We start from the raw sequence: 19627 nt of genomic DNA, 5'->3' as shown, positions 1-19627 counted from the left end.
GTTCCAAAGCACCCAACAATAGTAGAGAAGTGAGCGTAACAGGAGTTTCTACTTCATTTATCTAACGACCTTGCTTGTCACTATATGTGAGGTATGTGGCTGCGCAAGAGGGACATATTTCTAGATTGTGAGCAAGAATGTCACATTGCATGCTCCAATCTTTATGCAGTGTAGTCCAAATACATAGTTCGCATACCACATCATTCGGTCACCGCGGACTAGCATTTTGACGGTGAGGCACAAATTAGGTGGTGCAATCTTCTTTAGATTTGAAGTGGCAATGTTATCGCCATCGACGTTATTATTGTTTTCCGCTTGTCATTGCTATCATTCTTCTCTTGTGAGCACGTTGATCTATTGCATGCAGCCACACGTGCTTGCAATCTCAAGCACATACTCTCACCCCGCTTACAACCTACCCCACCAAACCCTGCACCACAACCTCCCCACATGCTGTGACACATGCTCAACCACACCGTGACCACAACCTCAAATGTGACATACCATATCTCTCTCCCTTTTGGGTTTGCTCCATGCCATACGCTTGACCCATAGTTAGTTCACGACCTTACTCCCTCCTACTAAGTTGTTGTCGCCTCAGTACCTGCCGGCCTTGCGCTTGCACCATCACCTTTATAAGATAGTGCTCTCTCTACACGATGATGTATGGCTGTTCGTCAATCCTCACCCACCCTTGCTCTCTCACACAGGTGTTGAAATCTGCTGTCAAGCCGTATGGCTGTGAAGCTTGATCCCACAATCATGCTCGATCCTTTTCTCGAGCTTCTAGTCCTACGCAGTATGGCTTCTCGGATGATCACAACAGACTCTATAGCTCCTCTTTTTATTATGCGCAATGGCTCCCTCTGGTGCGCTTGCAACTACCTCCGCTCTCTCCTATCGCTTCTAGGTCCCCCTTTTGCATCCATCCTTCTACTCTCCCTTCCATACCTTTTTGATTTATCCCTCTCATGCTCGCATGGTCGTATTTCTTGCGCACACCCTCTGCACTGTACATGGTGCCATAGCCTCCTGATAATATGGACAAGCCCTTCCTCGCCCCCCTTCTCTTTCAACTTTCATGGGACCTCTTCTCCTACTCGTGCCCATCTGCTTGTTTTGGGCCATGTCATCATTCTCGCCCCAGCCCACGTACACTTGCCTCCAAATACACACATGTCGTTAACTAATGTTATCTCTCTCTCTCTCTCTCTCTCTCTCTCTCTCTCTCTCTCTCTCTCTCTCTCTCTCTCTCTCTCTCTCTCTCTCTCTCTCTCTCTCTCTCTGTGGCAGGGAAAAACCTGTGAGCTGCTACCTCTGCGAACCTGCGACACTGCTTTTGTTTACCTGCGGACCTGTAATACTGTTTTTTTTTTAATTTTCACGGCGGAGATTTTCAGCCACGTGGGTTAATGAGAGCGTAGCATTGAGATTTAGGCTCCTATGCTAACGAAGTAACTAGTCTTGCTTGGTGGGTCTTGCTATATAACATCTATAGAATACAATAGGACATATGCAAATTGACATTTAGTATCTAGCACTGAAGGAAACAAGAGCATGACTAATTTGGCAAATTTGGCACTGCTTGAAAGGGATAGGCATGCATGGGTATTTCCACTTAAAGCGAAGTTCGAAGTTTTTATGTGCTTCAAACAATTTCTGGCTATGGCTAAAAATGTCTCGAAATGTACTATGGGTACCCTCCGTTCCGATCGAGGGGGGGAGTATATGTCTCATGAATTTAATGCATTTCTCGCTAGTCGTGGGATAAAACACCAATGTACAATGCCTTATACATGTTTATGGGAGGAGACAAAGTTAAGTGCACCAATTATTCGAGATTATAGGGATAATTACAGCTAAGATTATATCCAAGCGAGGTTGTCTATTGATGAATGTTTTTTTCTAGTATATGTGCTACATGTAAATTCTTGCAAACGGAAAGTATTTCAAAAGAAAATTTTCATCGAATGGTTGGTAGCATAGAAGGTGGATGTTGACTGTGTTTTGCCTTTCTTCTTTTGTAGTTATTTGTGTTTTTCCTTTCTTCTTTTGTAGTTATTATGAGTAAAATGAATGAGGACAACGATACATGTAACTTCACCTTCTTTGTTTTGTGCAATGGCATCGACAAAGCATGTTGCACTGTTTGCCACACCGATTGTCAAGTCGGTGTTTTCAGTGATTATGCAGCACATGCCAATTGCAATCAAATCTAGCTCGTTAAACTTAGGGTCTAGGAGCCACTACTGAAGGACATTTATCTTACCCCGTTCGTCTTTATTTCAACTTTTGTAATGTCAGTTTGATTGTACAACTTATTCAAGGTCAGGTTGTTATAGTATTGGAAGTCTCATCTGTGAGTACAAATTATCGGAGTAGAGTTGTTGATGTAGTCATGCATATGTGCTTCATCTATAATACATGCACCCAAGGTATAATCGATCTCAGCTACAGCTGGTTTTCTTTCACGAATAATAGTCAAGAACTGAAGCAATTCAGGGTCCGTTGCATGTCTTAATTACAGAGCATGACATCCTATAGAAAGTTGCATGTAGAAAGTGGACCGACCTTGTGATATGGCATGTGTTACAAAGCTCCCATGCGTGACTACAAACTGGGGGTAATTGGGCAAGATCACCGAGCAAGAGAACACATTTGTTGTTGAAGGGATCTGCCAGCTTGTGATATGGCATGTGTTACAAAGCTCCCATGTGTGATTACAAACTAGGGGTAATTGGGCAAGATCACTGAGCAAGAGAACACATTTGTTGTTGAAGGGATTTGCCAATGTATTCCTTGTTACATTGACATTTTGTCTTACGATAAGGTAAAAAATCGTTTGGATTAACATGGATAGCTCCTCTATAATTATAATATCTGCCTTTATAACATGGATAGCTCCTCTATAATTATAATATATGCCCCTTTTCTGTCCAAATATCACTCATCGGTGTCATGAATAGAGAGGGGTTATTGTTGATTCGTGGTTGGTGTCTTGAACTGGTAGCGTATTTTAGATGCAATGCTGTAAGTCTTGTTGTTCTTGCTCTGATGGCAAAGCGCCCAACAATAATACATAAGCGAGGACAGTAGGAGTGTCTATTTCATTTTTCTGTTGACCTCGTTTATCGCTATATATGTGAGGTATGCCGCCGTGCTGGAGGGACATATTTCTAGATTGTGAGCAAAGATGTCAGATTGCATGCTCCAATCTTTATACAACACAGTAATTGTAAACCACGACCTAGCATATGGACGATAAGCTAGTTTCAAGTTGGTTGCAATTTGCTCCCTAGCTGATTGATACTTGGACTATAATCTTCTAGGTCTTGAGAACTTCATACTGACAAGCACTTCCAATCACCACATGTTTGCATACAACCCCTACCAAAGCTGAAAACACCTTAGATGGAGCACAAACTGACGCGACCGAACTGCTATGGAACTGGCCCCTGATGAAATTTAATCTGGTGATATCTTGGTAGCCGTAACTCCGATTGTTGATCTAGAAAGACCGATGTGCTCCACAAAGTGAGCACTTCAGGCCCATGCATTCACTTCATTTCTGTCCCCTCAGCTGCAGTTGCCCAATCCGGTAAGGATCTACAATTAACTCAAACTTCAAACTACCATAACTTCTTCACCGTAGCTCCAATCGACGACTTGTAAAGACAAGCTGATAGAGTACTTCAAGCAATGTAGTTCTAAATCATAAACTCCCACATGTGCTCACTTCAAGCATACTCTTTTTTTAGCATCATTAAGCATATGTTGGCCCTTTAAAGCCGCATTTGGCATACATTAATCGTAAAACTAGCTTGTTAGCAAGCCATGAACATTGATCATTAATCAAGTAAGCTTAAATTAAGCACGATGTGCATCTTCTTGGTATCTTTATTATCATGGGAACGGAGATGCATGACATCCATCCCCTCTGAACTTGCACAGCCTCCGGTCTGTGCCAACTGCACTTCAATCTGCATCTATGCTATAGGTACCTTAAGATGTTTGCCAACATCAGACTCATGTAACTGGTAAACATATGGAAAATAATATAAGGATTATCACCTATCATCAATATTCTAGCTTAATCATTAGGTAGCTGCCCATCAAAAATCTTTGAACCGTATTTGCCGTATCTCCAAAGCATTCAATTATGGAAAACCTGTTTAGTAAACCGTGTCAGACTCAAGTGCTTCAGTTAATGATGCACACGGCTTGACCATCAAGCTTGCTTTAGGAAACCTTGTCAAGCTCAAGTATGCCTTACTCTGTCTGCACACGGAATGGCCGTCAAGTCCTTTACTTCAAGTTCTGATAGCAGAACTAACTCAAAAGATGTGAAGATACTTCATCAATTGTCCAAAGAAGTCAACAGGAAGCCAACCATGTAATATTATTGAACGCATATTAAAAAACTCTTCTAACTTAGTATAATCTAGAAACCAAAACCTTGTGCCATGCAACCTGCTACAACAGATAACTGGTACTCTTTGAATCTGCAACTTGCACTTTAGTAGCCCCCCGGGATCAAATGGAAAACCAATCATCTGCCCGACTGTGAGCATTCCTTTAAAAAAATTTGTACCATCCTCCAAGATCATAGGTAAAACACAAGAATTCCAATCAGTAGATCATAAACATGAATTAACCCACAAATCTTCATGAAAACTGCCTGAATCATATGGCATATAAGTCAATTGCCTCGGACCATGCATATATTTGTCACCTCCCGGGTCAAAAGCTAGCTCAAAATCTCCTACATCATAGGGTAACATCAAATCTCATATAGCTTCAGGTATCACTAGATACTGCCGTATCCCCTGTGCAACTGGCTCATCCAATTGTCAATCATCAATCACAAGTAAAAGCATTGGTAGTGCACCTTCACTCTCACTAGGATTGGAATCCCAATCATGCATATATGAATACATCAAGTCTTTGGCAAAGCTCTCTTCATTAGGATCGCAAGATGCATCAGAAAACAATTCTCTATCTTGTAGAGGCTCAAAATCAAGTAAAGCATCATCCAACAATTTCATAAGGTCATCATCAGCTGCATCTGAACAAACTTTCTCATGCATGAATTTAGATTGATTGGTATCGTTAACATCTATATTTGAGAATCCTTCCAAAGCTTCATCCAATAAGCACATAAGGTCTAGGTCCATCGCTTCAGAAGATTCCTCCATCTTGCACATCTCAGGCTACTGTAAACTAAGATTTCCACATGCATACTAAACACATCTACTGTAAACTGCTCTTCAAGTCTTTCACCCTCATCCAAATATCTTTGCACTTTTGTAACACAAAGTTCAGCATGAAAATTGAAAATTTCATCTATTGCCCTGTCTGTATCATCGACATAATGAAACCAATCATATTCAACACCAAGAGATAGCACTTCACTATACCCCCTCTGAATCAGCATCATCAAGTTCATGATCATCCTGCCATAGTGTGAGCCCTGTGTAACAAAATCTTGATAAAGAAGAAATCTTCACCCCCAATAAATCATCACCAAATTCAGGATCAGTTTGCCACGTCGGTAGCTTTGGGTCACAGAAATTTGTCAAAGAAGGAGTCTGCACCCCCTCTGAACCATCATCATCACATTCAAGATCAGTTTTCCACTTTGGTAGCTTGGTGTCACAACAACTTGTCAATGAAGGAGTCTGCACCCCCTTTGAATCCAAATCTTATAGATCTTCAAACACATACTCTTGCTTAACCAAGTCCTCAAAATCTGGTATATCCAAATTTAGAAAATCTAGTATACCCAAATCCATGGTCCTGCTGCTCTCAACAGTAGCCTTGCTTTGACCTATAACATCTGTATCATCAATCAACTCTATGGTAGAATCTGTACCCAAAAAAAATTGCTCTAATTCTGAGTCAGTGGCAAAAGTATCAGTCGTAACCAAATCTTCATGCATGTCTACTTGAATATGGTTGCACTCATTTACCTACAAAATTTCTTCTTGAACTTCGTTGTTTTGATCCGTTGATTTCTTTTCCTCCTGTACTGCATGTATAGGTTCTTTGAAAAATTAACCTTGTGTATCTTGAGGCTGTAGAGCCTCACCCACAAAGACTTCTACTTCATGTAAGGCATCTGCTAATCCCAACTTTTCATACACAACTTCAACTATATCTTCATCATTAGCCTGTAAGAAGGTAGCATCTTGTACAATACACTCATCAATCATAGCTTCTAATATTGATCGTACTTGTCCTCGAATATCTGCGTAGTTTGGTAGACTTGGAGTCTGTTCTTGATAGCTTGCATAATGCTCATAACTTGTACAATAGTGAGAAGCGCAAGTGCAAAACGGACCCCAGTGGACTCTACACTAGGCCCGTTCATGTAGAACTCGTCACGGGGAGTGAACACGGGGTACCACCTAGCTTTGAGCGGCTAGGGCGTGGACATCAATGATTCAAATAACACTAACATAGCACACCACAAAGAGAGAGAGAGAGAGAGAGAGAGAGAGGGAGAGAGGGAGAGAGAGAGAAATGGAGACGTAGACGGAGGAGATGAAAACCATTCGGAATGTGAGGGCAAACTTGATTCAAGATGGGATTTACAAAACCCTTTGTTTTGGTGAGATGGAGACCGCAGAGAGAGAGAGAGAGAGAGAGAGAGAGAGAGAGAGAGAGAGAGAGAGAGAGAGAGAGAGAGAGAGAGAGAGAGAGAGAGAGACAGAGCCTGTAGTGCGTTCTCTTAGGAAATTTCATGTATGCAAAGATCCTACTCCTGTGCGTAGTGACCCTTGGAGTCAATGTGTATGCATGACTTCTCTTTCAAGTGTTGAACCCCCTTGATAGTGACCACTCAGTGCTCTTTTATAGGTGCAAGCTGCTTAGTTTAGTATAAACTAATTAGGTTTAGGGTCCTAAGCTGGAAAGACAAAGCAAGCAACCGGCAATCCCAGACGATTGACTGGTGCTTTGTTTTGGGAGAAATAAGAAAATGATATTCTCCTAGGTGGGCCTTTGTGACCATCACCTAGAGAGAGGTGGAATATATAAAATGGTTTTTTAACAAAGTTTGGCTTGGAAAACGGAAAATGAGTTACCCTACGAATGTTACCAAGGAGGTCCATCGTGGGTGAGATGCCAGCAAGTCTTAGGCTTTACTGGTGTATTGGTGTAGCGCGCTCGTCAATTTCGGTGCCGCTGGGGCATGCCTTCGGCGTCATTCTTTGATGTGCTATCTTCCATCGCGTGTTTTTGGTCCTTCTTCATTTGTCGATGCGTTGATGTCCATTTTCTTTGCTTCTTCCTTCTTGTGTGTGTTGTGTGTGCGCGTTGTTGGTGCATATGTGATTATGTGCGTGTGCTTATGTGCGTGTGCTTATGCGTGTATTGTATGTGTGTGTGTGTGTATGTATGTGCTTGTAAGTGTGTGTGTGTGTATGGAAAGAGAGAGCTGAATTTATTTTCCTCCTTTGCTGCCGACACAGAAAGAAAGAGAGGGAGGGAGATAGAGAGAGAGCTGAACGAGATGGTGTGTGAGGGTGAGTGTGTGTGTGTTTGTCATGTGTGTGTATGGAGGGAGAGAGAGAGAGAGAGAGAGAGAGAGAGAGAGAGAGAGAGAGAGAGAGAGAGAGAGAGAGAGAGAGAGAGAGAGAGAGAACTTCGCCTTCTTGTTGCTGACACAGAAAGAGAGAGAGAGAGAGGGAGATAGAGAGAGCTGACACAGAAAGAGAGAGAGAGAGAGAGGGAGATAGAGAGAGTTGAAAAAGAGAGAGAGAGAGAGAGAGAGAGAGAGAGAGAGAGAGAGAGAGAGAGAGAGAGAGAGAGAGAGAGAGGGTGGTGCCAAGCAAGAGGGAGAGAGAGAGAGGGCTAGGCCTAGGGTGGCGGCCCCTCTGTGAGTGCCAGGACAAGAAGGGGGGGTAGTGGCGGCAAGTTGCAACAAAAAATGTTTTATTTATTTATTTATTTATTTGACTTAGATTATAATGCTCCCCTTTTGGGGTTAGTACCCACGGCCGAGGTTTTTGAAATCCGGCTATCATTAGCCCTCCCCCTCTGGCTAGAGGCATTCATGCCTCTAGCTCTGCTTCTTATTCTCTAGCAGCGGAGTTAAAGGGTTCTCCCTCCTTTGAAATATCTACTATGAACTCCGGATCAAACCTTAAGAAGTACCTTTTGAACCTCCATCCATTGACTCTCGTCTTGTGAATTCGACCATCTGCCTCCATCAATTTGTAGCTACCATTGGCATATCACCTTTTGATGATGAATGGACCTTCCCATCTGGGCTGAAACTTCTTATCTTTCCTAGTGTCGAATTTTTTGTTGTATCTCAATACTAACATGCCTTTCTTCAGACCCTTTTTCTTAAGCCCTTGATTGAATGCGAGTCGGTGTCGTTCTGCTTGCATTGCATAGTAGTTGATCGCATCTTCCCTGTCTAGCTAAAGCCTTTCTAGATCGAAGATGTGGTTGCGGAGATGGGCAATTGGGCATTCTAACTTACTAACCATGACTAGCAAGCTGGCTATTTGCACCTTGATGGGTAGAATGGCCTCTTTTCCATATACCAGATGGAAAGGGGTGAAGCCTAGTGATGTTCGGAATGTCGTTGAAACCTAGTGATGTTTGGAATTTCATGTGGTAGGCCCAAAGAGCGGCCATGAGATGCTTATCCCAATCATTGGTGTGGTTATTCACCTGCTTTGTGATGATTTTACAGATCATGCCATTTACCTTTTCCATTAGACCATTGCACTGTGGATAGTACGGAGTTGAGTGTCGGCGTGTGATGCCTAGCTTTTTCATCAGTTCTCCCACCAAGTCGCCTCTGAAACCTGGCCCTCTATCAGATATTATCTCCAGAGGTGTGCCAAAGTGGAAACAAATGTGCTCAAATATAAACTTCGCCACTTCTTGGGCTGTAATGCGTGTGGTGGCTGCTGCTTCCGCCCATTGGGTCATGTAGTCTACACCAACTAGAATGTACAGTTTACTTGATTGGGCCCTTGGTAAAGGACCAATTGCATCTATTCCCCACTTCTCAAACGGACCATATGAGATGATAGGAGTATGTGGCTCATAGGTTAGTGCTCGATCACGAGATACTTGACAAGCTCTGCATGTTTTACACCAATGATGCACATCCCTGTTCAGACTAGGCCAAGAGAATCCTACCTATAGAATCTTTCTACTAGTAATATCTAGAGAAAAGTGTCCGCCGCAAACACCATCATGGAAACTTGAGATTACCTCCGTGATCTCACTGGAGATTGGCACTCACCTGAGGATCTGGTCTTTGCCCTTGCAGTACAAGGTGCTGCTTATAAGGCGGTATCTTGTTGCCTTTTGGACAAGCCATTGTTTTTGGCCCTTGGTATACCCTTCAAGACATTCTCCTGTATCTAAGAAGCTGATGATATCACGCATATCATCGCTACCCTGAAAGAGGGGCAACTTCAGTTTGATTGCTCCTATGGGAACATCTTGTATTCTTTCCTTGGCTGAGCATCTGCTTCTTGATTTTCTGTCCTAGGGACATGAAGCAACTACACCGCTTCAAACTTTCTTAAAAGCTCCTTAAATTGGCGTAATTGACCAAGCAACACCCGATGTTTACAAACCCAAGTGCCATTTATCTACTTAATCAAGAGCATGGCATCACCAAACACATTTAGGTGCTGAACCCCTTGCAAAACACATTGTCCTAATCCAAGAATTAGGGCTGCATACTCTGCTTCGTTGTTGGAGTGGGAGTGTAGTAACTGCCCAATAGAGAAGACCTTTTCCTTTTGCTCATTAAAAATGACGATGCCAGCTGCATCCTGGTCCATTGTTCTTTTGAGAAAAAAACGGTCGGTTTTGCTGAATTTTTAAAGTTCACTTGCTCTCCGAATTTGAAAAGGTGATACAAACAAAAGTTGTAGCTCGTGGGCTGAACTTTTGTCTCAAACTTTTTCATATTTTTTTGAGCTACGAGCTGTGAGCTATGATTTTATTAGTGGACCCCAGTTTTCCCATGTTATGCAGCCACACTCTCTCTTCCACTTTATCATTTTCCTCTTTCACACACACTTCTCCACTCATCATCCCCACCTCTCTCACCACTCCTCTCTGCACCCTACTCACCTTCTCCTCAACCGTGAAGAATAAGAGAAACCATGGTGAACTCATACCTCCCACACACAATTCCATTCCAAAATTGACCACCTAGTCTCATTTTTCCTCCTCCAATTTACCCATATCTATAAAAAAAACCACAAAATTCAGCCTCTTCTCTTAAAAGACAACATCATGGTGGTTGATTACTCAACTTCAATTACCTTGTCTCTCAAGGAAGGTCAAGAGTGGAGAAAAAATGTACCATCAAAGCTAGTGGACCGTCAACAAGTGTCAAAATTGGCCCTACTCAAGACACTTGGAGCATCAACCTTGTAAGAAATCCACCTTTTCTTACCTCTTAAGAGTTTTTCTTCCTTATTTGTATCCTACATGGATACTCCCATTGTAAATATCCAATTCCATTTGTAAATTAATACTAACTCTACTAACACTAACCCACTATGAAAAGTCCTATCACCTCCATTTCTCTCCTCTCTCTTTCCCCACCAACTTCTTGATAATTCCAAGCAAAAGAAATTAGATAAATTGGTGAAAATCTAACCCAACCATGGTTAGAGGAGTAACCCTAGGCTTCAAAATTGCTATAAAAGGAGGGTGTAGCTAGCACAAAAGGGGGAGCCATAAGCAAGAGCACTATGCTATAGCTTGAGAAGCCAAGCTCAACCTCTCTAGAAGGAGCTCTTGAGTGGAAGCTCATTGTCTTATGCATGTGCATGTGTTGTAATAGGAGATTAGAAAGGGAACTCTATGCCATTGTAAGAGAGAGAGTGATCACTCAATTGAGAGTAGGAAATCTATCATTTCTCCTACTAGTGTAAGCCCAACATTTGCTGAATCAAGGAGGGTGGATTTGGACTAATAAGCTTGGATACTTTGTCTCTCTTCCCACGTGAAGTAATGGACAACAATGATGTGTAAGTGTCTTGGTGTTTTTTTTGTTAAGTTCTTGATAGCTTGTCTCTAGTGTTGTCATCAATTTAGCCATAAATCCCACATACTGTAAGAGGGCGACAGGGTGGAGAGGACTCCCCTGGCCTTAAGACAGTGAGTGGGGTGGCTTTTCTTGTGATGTGTTGTGGTGTAATTTACTCAAGCTATGTTGAACAAATATTAATATCACTTTGATTGGTCATGACAGATTTGTAAGAAGGTATTAGTGCAACAAACACCCCCTCCCCCTTCTCTCTCTTTCTTACATATATAATTGTGTTTGCTTGATCATTGCCGATACGTTTCAAAGCAGCCCAAGCACTATCTCTCTCTCTCTCTCTCTCTCTCTCTCTCTCTCTCTCTCTCTCTCTCTCTCTCTTTACGCGTCCTAGTTCGCATCCAAAACTAGGTGGTGCCCCAAATTTGTGTAGGGTTAGGTTGCGGGTTTGTGTGTGTGTTTGTTGTTTTTCCAACCCCAACCCAATTGAGCAGCACGGGAGCCTTGAAGGGTGTCTAGAGGTTGCTCTTCTTGTTGCCCGCCCCGGACCGCCTCAATAGGTAAATATAAATATAAATGACATTATATATAGTATATCTTCAGGAAGCTGTTTTGGATTGGATTACTTAAACATCAGCCTAGCAAAATGGTCCTGTAGACATGTACTTCTATCTTTGTATGCAAGAAATCACTTCTGATGAAGGTAAGTATATAGTGGCGAATTCACAATTGTAAAGTACTTTTTGATGCTATTGGATAAATGCATAATTTTTAACACAAACTACTTTGAAATTAGTTTAATGAATGTTAAAAGAGCCTTAATCCTCAAATGGGGGTCTCAGATGAGATGACAGTAAACTGGACTTTTGAGAATTGATCCAATTTACAAAGGAGATGCTGTCTGATTTTTTTTGGAATTAAATGATGTAAACATTATCATAAATAAATGGCTCAAACTTAATATTAGATCTTTGTTATGGTGTTAGTTTTTGTTGTAATTTTTGACACCAATAACAAGGGGAGGGAGTCGTTGACACCTGTCTTCCCAAGTAATGCCAGTTTTGATAGGCTTGTGTTTCTTGGATGGTGATAGGTAAGAGACTCTTTCCTTGGGATTACAACGGCAACTGCAACAATAAAAGAAGATCATCCAATGTTTGGTTATTTTTATTAGTGATAGATAACCCCTGTATATGATTCTTTGATAATAACATGAAATACAATATATGTCAGTATCATTGTCAATTGTAATCTTAACTTTATCTACTTGTCATCTAATGTATACATAAGGTTTGGTTTGTCATCTAATGTATACATAAGGTTTGGTTTGTTACACTTTGACTGGTCTCTAGTTCCATTATATGGTTCAATAGTTTGTGAAATCAAACTATTGTTAGATAAATCATTCTTAAACACACACACACACACACACACACACACACACACACACACGCACACGCACACGCACACGCACACGCACACGCACACGCACACGCACACGCACACGCACACGCACACGCACACGCACACACACACGCACACGCACAGTCATAGGGCTCAGAGCAGGGAGATTGACAGATTATAAAATTGATTTTTAATTTCTCTTAAGGATGTATGTAAGGGTACATTCACACACAAAAGAGCTAGCACAATTCTCAGGAGAAAGAGAGCGATCTTGAGAGCTCTCTTCGTCACGATGAAAGGAGAGCCGGCACGTGTGCTCTTGGCGCTTGCACGGCAATTAAGTCAGGGCACCCCTTGGCATCCAATCCTCCCAGGCGGCAGCAGTCATGCCTTGACACATTGACAACACATTATTCAATGAGTGTTTCTTCTCAGCTCTCGACAATTTTCTTCTTGGATTCAAGCATCGATGGCTTAGCATCGGCTCAACGCATCAATTTTGACACCAATTTAGGCGGCTACAATCTTGGCGAGTGCTTTTGTTTGGCAACAGACAAGGCGACATCAACCTTCTTTTCTCAACTTCGACATAGCAAGAGCAAGAGAGAGAAGTTTGGCTCTCCTTCGGTGTAGCTTCACTAGCGACTCCCCTACCATGCCCTATTCTAGAGTGGATTTTCTCAGACGGACATTCCTTGGCACCCTGGCACCCTACCTTCTCGACCTCAACACAGTAGGAGACAGACGAGAAAGAGTGGCATCGGCTCTTCTCTAGTCCCCATCCCGAGCGGCGTGGCTTTGACGTGGTCTTAACAGTATTTCAACTTCGATGGCACTTCCATTTTCCAATTTTGGTGGCACACATAGGCACATACCGGCTCCAACGGACCATTTTGGAGCAATTTTTCCGGTGACCTTGGCTCTTAAACGATGATTTTGACCACAGGCAGCTACTTGTGCTTTGTGTTTAGTTTTTGATTGACGTGTTTTTCTAATCGATGAGGTAGTGCACCAATTTCCAAATGGTTTGCTCACAGTTTGTGCTATCTTGTAGTGCAGACTATGTATGACTGTGTGGGGCATTCCAGAGAGTGGTTTAGCACGGTTTTGTGTAGCCTATGATATGTATGCATTTTGCGGATACAGCTTGAGCTAGGTATAGCTAACAGGTACCAGGTTCATAGGTTTACAACATTTTTGTATAGGGAAAGGTCCATAGAGCTTCTCATTCAGGAGTGAGCTTGTTTGCCAGGGTTTGGAATTTTATGTATACCATTTGTGGATCTCTTTACTAAGACATTGAGTGTCTATATGCTTTATGCGGCATTGGTGAGATTTTTTGAGTTTTCACTCAGTTCTTAGGGAAAACTCTGTCAAATTTTTTACAGATTCTCACCATGTTCCATGCGCATCTGCGATTATGCTCTCTAACGGTTTAGTGGACGATTTTGACTCCCACTTTGACATGTTTTTTCAGCTTGGACACAATTTAGTGTTCTTGTACCCACTCTCACAGGAGTGAGGATAGCATATGCTTGTGTGGCTATAGACTTTGCCAATCACAGGTTTCACAGTTTTTTTGCAGATTTTTACAGGCATTTTCTCTTGTGGGATGCGTTTTGAGCTAGTTTGCTCACTACTTGTATATATGGTTATGCGCTTTACGCTCAGTCAAGCTGTTTGTCCCAGATTGTATGCTTGTAGATATAGCAGATTGTGGAGCTGATTTTATGCATATGTGAGCATCGGTTTTGATGTGTTTGATTATGGTTTCCATGATTGTGTAATGGTCAAATGATCTCCCACTTTGTTGCTAGTTTGGCATGGTTTATGGTAGAAATTGTACTTGAATTTTTTGCTCAATTTATAGGGACACTCTACCAGATTTCTCCCAAGATTTCTCGCCATAGTTTGGTTTCTTGGCATCTAGTTCACAGATATGTGTGACAATTTAGAGTCGACAGTGATGACTCATGAGAGACGGTGGTCTCATAATTGCTGATAAATGCGATGTTGGCATTGGGGTCACACATGGCACATTAGGCACCATTGTTTTAGACATATGAGACAACAACAAAGATGTATGTGAAATGTAGATGAGCACATGGGAGGCGAGTACATCCAAGTTTTCATAGATTTTGTCAGTATTTGGGCGTTTCATGTACGACCTACTAGTGTTGAGGCCCTACCTAGCAGCTGTAGTGGGAGCATTTGCAGTAGGGATTGTCAGTTGTACGATGACTGATACTAGCATGATGCATAGTGGAGTTTTGCAGACCATACAGAGCTTCTACGGGATTTACATGTAGGCTCTAGCATGGATACACATGCTCACCTATAGAGCCAATATGACTGCTTGTACATCAATTGAGTGAGCCAGTGGGCTTTGATAATGGCATTTTATGTGTAGTTATGATAAGCACGGATGTGTTTCCATGGTTTGTAAATAAAATATGCTAGGAGGCTTTGTGAAAAGACAATAGTTGATGGTCTTAAACAATACTTTGGTGTACTTACAAGATTTTCTTGTAGTAAGCTCTTAATGGGAGCTAAACTGCTTTGATGTGCATCCTCATGGACTTGGCGAGCAGGGCATTATGTGGAATAACTTTTATGGTGAGGTGTATGGTAGATATGTGGGGGGTAATCTTGTTTAATTCTGGGCTTTTCAATATGCAATTGTGGAAAATAAACGATCCAATTCCGTGTGTATGTTAGGGGCAAGGAAACTCGATTTTATGCACATTCCTTGTGGGCCTTTGTAATGAGAAAAAAACTTTTTGGTTTCATGGTTTATATAGGTGGATGTTGGATGAGATTTAGATATGGTTGATCCGAATAACCACATTTTCTTAAGTTTGCTACGATCATGTTTTTTCTTGCGATAGAAACAAATGGTAAACAATGATGCTAGAATGTGTACAAGGAACATTTGAAAGTGTTCATGTTGGTTGGCTGGTCAATATGTGACGCGCTTTGGTGAAATGGTGTGGGCCACTTCAAAGAATTTGATAGCCAAATTCTTGCACTCACTCCACCATGTGCAATCTAGATAGATTTATGTTCTCTCTCCATATTGCATGTCGTTGTATCTCCATTTGTATTGACTAAATTAAAACTGCAATAGTCTTCAACTTTGCATGCGTGTAGGGGTGAAATCTCTCTCTCTCCCCCCCCCCCCCCCCCCCCCCCCCCCCCCCCCCCACACACACACACACACACACACACACACACACACACACACACACACACACACACACACACACACACACACACACACACACACACACACACACACACACACACACACACACCATGGAGGTATTTGTAGTAGCATCGGGCACAATGTGGTGATTGTAGAACACAACCTAGGCAAGGAAACAGGTTTATAGGTGGGGTAGTAGCTTTTAATGGGAGGTAAAGTGTGCAAGAGATCAATGTTCAAAGGCATTGATGTGTTATAGCTAATGCATCGAGGCAGAGGAAGGCCAAGAGAGGGTGAAGAGGTTTTTATTCGGGGTAGAGGGGTAGATGAAGGAGTGGGGAGAAGAATATTTACACTAATGATTTTTTTAAAAGTCAACTAGTATGCTAGTATGAAATTGGTCCGTTAATTGATGTTCACAGGGGTTTCAACTAACCCAATCAAAGGCTACATTGGAGCCAAATGAAGTCACAACACGGTCAATGTCCTAGTGAACTTTAAAAAAACTAGCAATAGGAGGCTCAAATTCTAAAGTAAAGGATGAAAATCTAATATCATTAATGAACTTCCACATCATTATCTTTCAGTTTGTCACATATAAGCTTCAGACATTTCACATGATATGTTTCTTTTGGTCCCATAGGTCATATTTGACCTTTTGCGAATGATAATGAAAACTCTCTCTCTCTCTCTCTCCCCCCCCCCCCCCCCCCCTCCAACTCAATTTTGAGTAAATGTGTATTGCCTATCGAGCTCTTGGGGTAGAAATTTTTCTTAGTCATTGATTTGTCTCTTGGCTACCATGGCATACACAAGACTCCCAATAGGCTACAACTGAAGAACATGGCACCGTTGCCATTTTTTCTTTCTCAGCATCAGATTTAGGAGCATCATTCTTGCTAAGTTTTTTGTATTCTTGCATTGGGGTACTCAATGTAGCCTTCCCTCTACATATTAAAACGTTGCAAGACTTTGTGGACATACTTTTCTTGTGACAACTCTAGTGTTCCATGCTTCCAATCTCACTTGATTCACATACCAAGAAAGTGATTCAATCTCCTGAATCTTTCATAGAAAATTGCATGTGAAGTGACTTCTTCAAGATGGCAATCTTGTCTTTAGACTTCCGGGTAGCATATCATCGACATAAAGTATCAAGATGATAAGTGAACCATCATTTTCACCATCGCTCAACCTTTGGGTATACAAGCAATGATTTTCTTGGATCCTTTCATACACTTGGGACTACATGTACTTGTCAAAATTCATATACCACTGACTTGAGCCTTGTTTTAGGCCATATAATGTCTTACACAATCTACACACTAACTATTCCCTCGTAATCTTCTTAGGTTTGAATTCAAAACCCTCTGGTTGTTTCATGTATGCTTCCTCATCAAGATCCCCATGAAGAAATGCTATCTTCACATCCATCTAGACCAATTCCATGTCCTCAATGCTACTAGTCCATGCACAAGATGCAATGTAGTCATCATGACTATTGGAGAAAAGATTTCATTGAAATCAACTCCTTTTGTTTGCTTAAAATCCTTAGCAACCAATCTAGCATTGTACATAGGCTCAAGATCCTTTGCCGTGTAGTTCTTCTTGTACACCCATTTGCAAGGCAAGGCTTGTCTTCCCTCTGGAAAAAAATTCAGCTCCCAAGTTTCATTAGCCACATTTGAGTTGTACTTAGATCGCATTGCATGTTCCCACTTCATGCTATCTTCCATCTCAATAACCTCTTGGCAGTAGGTAGGCTCTTCACAGTCACTGAACAATAGATAATCTAATCCTCACTGAAATTTCTCATAGGCATGAGATGCATGTGTAGATCTCCTCACTTCCTGATTGCTAGACTTTTCTCTCTCTTGAGAGCATCACTAGCTCTCTCTAGATCACTACTAGTGATAGGTAAATTTATAGTAGACTGAGCTATTTGCATAACTAGATTAGAGGCTACGTCATCAAATGTTACTCTATGATACTCAACCTCTTTCGCAGGTTGGCTATGCATCTTTGATTCATTAAGTATAACTTGTGATCTACAAATAACTCTCCAAGATTGAAGGTTCCAAAGAAAATAAATCATCTCTCTATCTACACCATAGCCAATGAAGATGCATTTGTGTGACTTGGGGTTCCACTTCTTTCTAAGCTCTTTAGGACATGTGAGAATGTCTCACACCCAAACACATGTAGTCTATCATAATTAGGCTTCTTTCCTATCCACATCTCCTATGGAATCTTAAAGTTCAATCCTATATTAACCGACCTATTGATTACATGCATTGCTACCATAACAGCCTCTCCCCAAAACTCTTGAGGTAAATTCTCCATAAATAGCATGGAAGTGACCCTCTCCTAAATAGTTCTATTCATGCACTTAACAACTCCATTTTGAGAAAGTGTGTACAATGTAGTAAACTGCCTCCTAATGCCTTGTTTGCTACACATGTCCTTAAACTAAGAGGATACATATTCTCCCCCATTGTCGGTATGCAGAGCCTTCAGCTTCTTGCCTGGCTAGTTTTCTACCATAGCTTGGAACTTTTGGAAGACACTAAAGACTTTGTATTTCCTCTCCAAGAGGTAGATCCACACCTTTTGAGTAGAGTCATTTATGAAAGTCAAGAAAAAAATGCCCCCTCTAGAGACTTATACGGCATAGACCCACATAGATCACTATGAACAAAGTCTAGAGGATTCCCTAACTCTCTATTCAATGGCAAAGAGGTAAGCCTAGTCTATTTTTTGTATATGCAATGCTCACACAAACTAAAATCAAGATAGTTTAAGATAGAGATACAACCAAACACTGTAGCTATTTTATTCCCTTCTGACTCATATGACCTCATAGCTTGAACTTAGTACTGTTATTCATACACAACTTCACATCTTCAATGCCCCATATCTCAAGCTGATGAGAATCATCTAGCTTAATCGAACCATGTATAGAAGCAGACTAGAGAACCATTCCTTTGTGAGGAGTAACATGGAAATGGGCACCACCCGAGTCGATAATCCAATATTGTGCATAGCATTTGTCAAGAGCTAACAATTCCACCAAACTCAAATCAGAAGTGAAGACTAGTACATCTCATAGTTACAACACATCAAGAACAATTTTGTTAGCTACTCGGCTAATAGGAACGCCAAAGGAGCATCATCATTATTTTTTATCCCCACTTATTGTATCAAAACCTTATTCATTGATTTGAAATCCCGTAGAAGTCCAAAGTTGCTGTATCATAATTGATTGCCAAAGAGTGTAAAGGTGCTAGGGGATTCCAAAGTTGTAATTATTTGCATTTCCTAGCCTTATTAGTGAGCCAAGTTAGCTAGGGATTCATTTCTTAAACCTTTGCTAAGATATAAAAGCCAGTTTTTGTACCTTTTGACCTAAGTTTTGTATAATGAAAGTGAGCGGACGCTACAGTACTGTTCTGTGAGCTCCTTACTATTTCATCTCTTTGTGTCACCCTCATGGAAAGTGGCATTGCAAATGCAAGCATATTAATGTGCTTGTAGGTGAAAGCTCTTCCACTCTACGTAAGTTTCTCACGATGAAGTTGTGGTTTTACTCGTGTTTGTCTACAAGTTGTGTTTTCATTCCTTATGCACCATACTTGCATCCAAATTGGTTTTTGACCATAGGAATAGATAGAGCACGTCCTAAGGAAGCTATAGAGTGCTTCGGAGGCCGAAATTGGCCTGCCCAAAATAGGTTGCTTATCTTCGGTGCAATTTTGCCCAAGTGTTAGAAATGACTTTTGAGCACATGAGGATGGTGAGGATACTTTGCACATTCTAAGTAGCAAGTTTCATTTCATTTGGAGCACTATAGCTATACAAATTTGTCGTATAGGCTTGTAGTAGGAAGGTTACCTTTTGGTGTTTGACACATACATGAGATCTATCTAGGCGAGAGCACACTAGACTTGGGTTTTTGAGAGATAAGCTATCTGTTGTAGCCTCCA

The sequence above is a fragment of the Adiantum capillus-veneris genome, chromosome 24, assembly GCF_014529385.1.
Source record: "Adiantum capillus-veneris isolate H3 chromosome 24, ASM1452938v2, whole genome shotgun sequence".
NCBI lineage: Eukaryota > Viridiplantae > Streptophyta > Polypodiopsida > Polypodiales > Pteridaceae > Adiantum > Adiantum capillus-veneris.
Note: the sequence above shows the minus strand (reverse complement) of the source record.